Source organism: Rhagoletis pomonella, unplaced genomic scaffold (assembly GCF_013731165.1).
Source record: "Rhagoletis pomonella isolate Grant_MI unplaced genomic scaffold, Rhpom_1.0 Rhpom_scaffold_00003, whole genome shotgun sequence".
In the NCBI taxonomy this organism is placed as follows: domain Eukaryota; kingdom Metazoa; phylum Arthropoda; class Insecta; order Diptera; family Tephritidae; genus Rhagoletis; species Rhagoletis pomonella.
In genome coordinates, this window is record NW_023458557.1 from 20254204 (window position 1) to 20259382 (window position 5179).

The window sequence follows — 5179 nt, forward strand, 5'->3', positions numbered from 1 at the left end:
TACCCCTACCGAAAACAAAGATGTATACACATCAAAAATATATTTTTATTACTACGCCGAAATCCGTACACTTTATTGGTATTCTTAAAACTGTTTATAATATCAGATCTTACAGCTATTTATACTAGTGAGATGCGAGTTAGTGTAACAGAAAATACACTACTGTACCGATGACATCATCCAATGTATGATACAGAATCAGTAGTTTAAATAAAAGATTCCTATTGAACATTATCAGCAACCAAAACATTCCTATTGAAGATTATCAGCAACCAAAACATTGTCAGCAAATAAAAGATTGAACATTATCAGCAACCAAAACATTCCTATTGAAGATTATCAGCAACCAAAACATTCCTATTGAAGATTATCAGCAACCAATATACAAAAGAAACCAGAGCCTATAAATAGAGGATTAAGCATAGAAATAAGTTAGTCTTCTATTATACTGAAGCATATGAACTTCAGGTTAGAATTGATTTAAGTACATCTTGGTACCAATAAAATTATATTTATTTATGTACATCGAGAGTATGAATTTAACTGGGGGCTCAATAAGTGAATAATAAAAGGAACTCCTAAACAATCAAATTCCACACGTCCTGAAAAAGAGGACAAGGAGAACCAAAAATAAAACTGGACCGCTTCCGAAAAAAGCGATTACAAGTGTTTGATCAAGGCAGAGGAATCATTATGGAAGCAAGGGTAGTAACCTTGGAACAAGCTTATGCCGCTGTAGAAGCACAATTAGCCCAGCTGCAGCAAGCGCAAGTACCTGAAATCGAAGAATTCCAACCGATAAGTCCCAGGATAAACAATGCAAATGAAATAAATTTGAGACTATTCGAACGGCTACCAGTATTCAACGGAGATACATCCAAATACAGGACATGGAGGGCAACCATCATATCAGCAATGAGTCCCATAGAAGCCTTTCGAGATACCAAACCATATTACGATGCATTATTTATAATACGTCACACGAAGATCGAAGGAGAACCAGCAACTCTTCTACAGAATCATGGCACAGTATTTCACTTACAAGCAATACTCAATCGCCTAGATTACAGCTACGCCGATACTAGAAGCTATAACGCCCTCATAGAGGAAATGAAAAGACAAATACAAGGAAGACAGACGCTATCCGAATTCCACAGCAAGATCTGTCAAATCTTTAATTTAGCAATGACTAAATGCGAAATTGATTACCCAGGGAATACTAACTCTCTACAGCAGATCACAAAAGAAATGGCCATAGATTGCTTCCGCAATGGCATAAATGATGAATTTACTCAACACCCATTATATGCAGCAAAACCAAGAGATTTAGAAAGTGCATACGCAATTGCCACGGAGATTCTTTATAAAAGGCAGAACAATCCGATACGACGAGAAGCTTATAACTACCCCAAACACCCACAAAACGAACGGAAGTATCAACCAGGAGTTCCACCTATTCCCCACATAGAAAGATCAAACCCGACACCAATGGACGTGGATACATCAATAGGAAGATTCCGGCAACCCACGAATAATCAGCATCAACAACAGCAATCGTATCAACAGAATCCCTTCAGAAACAACTATGAACGACAAAGAGCAGGATACGCACCTTTCAATTCCAATAGAGGAGAACCATTTAAAAGAAACCACCAACCAACGTCATCCAGATATAATATAGCACCACAGAAACTACAAAGGATCAACCAAATAACGGATAATAATAGTGATCAGTCATTAAGGGTAAATATAGATGAAAGCGAATTTGAAAATAGAGCTACTTTTTTAGACGAGTAAATAATCTGCCGTGTCTTCAGATTATTTTACATGATAACAAAAAACTATTAGTTTTAATAGACACAGGTTCAACATTAAATTATATTAGGAAAAATATTCCAAATGGAAAGACCTTCCCAGTTAAACAATTTGTTAGTAGAACTCTGAATGGTTCAAACACAATAAACTCAGCCAAGAAGATTAGAATGCTAGGACAAGAATTAATATTTTTTGAAATCGAAGAATTAAAAGAATTTGATATGATATTAGGAGAACAATCCTTGAGAGAAATGAAAGCTAAGATAGATCTGTTCGAATATAAAATGATGTATGTCAGGAGAACAGAACAGAAGAAAAATGAAATGGATGTCAGTCAAGTAAATTTCACAATAGATGAGAGCAAATATAAAAAGAAGTTGAAGAAGTTATGAGAATTAATGAGGAAACAAATCCTATTTTACCATTTACAACAACAATTGAAGCGACGATCCGCACTAAAACTGAAGAGCCAATATGGACGAAACTGTACCCTTACCCCTTTTCAGACAATAATTTTATAAATAAAGAAATAAATAAAATGCTAGAGAATAATATAATTAAACCCAGTAAAAGTCCCTATAACTCACCCGTATGGACAGTACCAAAGAAAGGAACTGACGAGTTAGGAAACCCTAAGAGAAGAATGGTCATAGACTTCCAGAAATTGAATAGCGAAACCATTACCGATAGATATCCCATACCCGATGTCAACATGACAATACAGAATTTAGGTAAAGCAACTGTTTTTACAACCCTAGATTTGGAAGCAGGTTTCCATCAGATAAAAATCAAGGAGTCAGACACCGAAAAGACAGCCTTTAGCATAAACGGAGCAAAATATGAATTCTTAAGGCTGCCGTTTGGACTAAAGAACGCACCTTCAATATTTCAAAGATGCGTAGATGACATATTAAGGAATTACATAGGAAAATTCGTGCATGTATATATAGACGATGTGTTAATATATTCATCCTCACACGATGAACATATGGAACACATAAGAATTGTTATAAATGCACTGCGTCAAGCAAATATGAAGATTTCATACGAAAAATCTCATTTTCTCAAAGACAGCACTGAATATTTAGGACATATTATTAAACATAACAGAATAACCGTAGACCCACAAAAAATTGAGACCATAAAAAATTACCCGGTGCCTATGAATCTGAAAGAATTAAGATCATTTTTAGGACTAGCAGGATATTATAGAAAATTCATCAAAGACTACGCCAAGATTACTAAACCCCTAACATTGTTTTTAAGAGGAGAAAACGGTCTCGTAAAGAAAAATCAAAGTGAAAAAATGCAAATAAAATTAGATGAGGAAGCCATAAAAGCGATGAATATATTAAAAAAGGAATTACAAGCACAAGTCGAACTCTTTCAACCCGATTTCAATAAACCCTTTGATTTAACCACGGACGCAAGTAATTTTGCCATAGGAGCTGTGTTATCCCAAGGTAGAAATCCCATTTGTTTTATATCCAGAACACTAAGCGAGACGGAACAAAAATATAGCACGAACGAAAAAGAGTTATTAGCCATAATTTGCGCACTACAAAAACTCAGGAACTATTTATATAGACGATCAGACCTTACAATCTACACGGACCATCAGTCCTTAACCTACTCTATTTCAGGGAAGAACCCTAATAATAAATTAAAAAGGTGGAAAAACCAAATAGAAGAATACGGTGCCAAATTGGTATACAAACCAGATTTTCAAAACATAGTTGCAGACGCACTAAGTCGGCAACAAATTAATCAATTAACCGATTCAGAATCGCAGCACTCTCAACTCAGCTCATCCACTGAAACCATAAGAAGGGTAGGCACTAGCTTAAACCATTTTAATAATCAAATTATTATCCAAACTAACAATGGATTAGTAAGAATAGAAAGTAAAAATATATTCGGAAAATTTAGACATACCATATACTTCACCACTATAGAACAATTGATAAGTGATATTAAAGGCGTATTACACCCAAACAATATTAACGCCATAATCACTACAAAAGAAATTCTATATCAAATAAAAACCACACTAGTACAAACTTTCCCCACAACTAATTTTGTAATAGCAAATGGATTAGTCAGAGACACCACTGACGAAAATGAACAGAATGAGATAGTTGAACAAATACACAGAAGAGCACATAGAAATTATAGAAATAATATAAAAGAACTCTCTGAGAGCTATTACTGGCCTAACATGCAAGATATGGCAAAGAAGGCAGCACAAATATTTGAGATATGTAAAAAATGTAAATACGACAGACGACCGAATAAATTACTTTACGGAAAAACACCAATACCAAATGAAGAAGGTACACATTTACACATGGATACATTTTTTATGGACAACCAAATATATATAACTACAGTAGACAGATACTCAAAATTCTGCTATATAAGAAAAATACCAGATAGGAAAAACACATACATATATTTGAATGAAATACTATCACAAATATTCCCATACGCAACGAACCTAACAACCGATAACGACCCGACATACGTTAATGTAGTAGCAAAATCTGTATACGATCGACTACCTATACAGCACACAGCAGTGCCACCACAACATTCGACAACGAACGGTCAAGTAGAGCGAACGCACAGCACAATAGTGGAGCTAACTAACTTACTAGTAAAGGAAACCAAAGGCACACACGAAGAGGTAATATTCGAAGCAGTACGACAGTACAATAAAACCATTCACTCGGTCACAGGACATAAACCCGAGGACGTGTTTTTCAACAGAGGAGGATACGACTATAAAGTCATCAGAAATAGAATTCAATATAATCAAGAAAGAGATATCACCCAACAAAAGGCACCGAACAAACAAATTACTTACAAGAAAGGAGATATTATTTACGTTAAGAGAAGCCGAAGAAATAAAAACCACGATAGATTCATGAAAAAAATAATTGAACAGGATAACGGTAGAACAGTCACAACAACTGATAATAGAATAATACACAAAGATAACATCCGTACTAACTGGAAATGATACTCATAATAATAATAATCTTGCTGTGCATAAACAGAATTAGTTCAGACACAAATATTACAAACCTGAAAGGAAAAGATTATATATTAATAGAAACAAATCCAGCTTTTATATTTGATAGCTACGATTATTTATATCATATTACAAATTTAACTAGAATATTAACACCATACCAAAATATATTAAACTCAAAATATAATTTAGATTCAAATCCTGAAATGAAAACATTACACCAAAAAATTGAAATATTAATAAAACAGATAAATCCAGTTAATAGATTTAGAAGAGGATTAAACGCATTAGGGACAATATTAAAATGGATAACGGGCACACCAGACCACG

General features: G+C 34.3%; 1 protein-coding gene across 1 annotated transcript in view; it reads left to right on the forward strand.

Moving 5' to 3' along the window:
• The first annotated feature begins 221 nt into the window (after positions 1-221).
• Positions 222-5179, forward strand: part of LOC118736084 — a 6408-nt gene continuing 1450 nt past the window's right edge. The window contains exon 1 of the mRNA XM_036466188.1: positions 222-468. The gene's annotated coding sequence lies outside the window, so the exon portion shown is untranslated. The remainder of the gene's footprint in view (positions 469-5179) is intronic.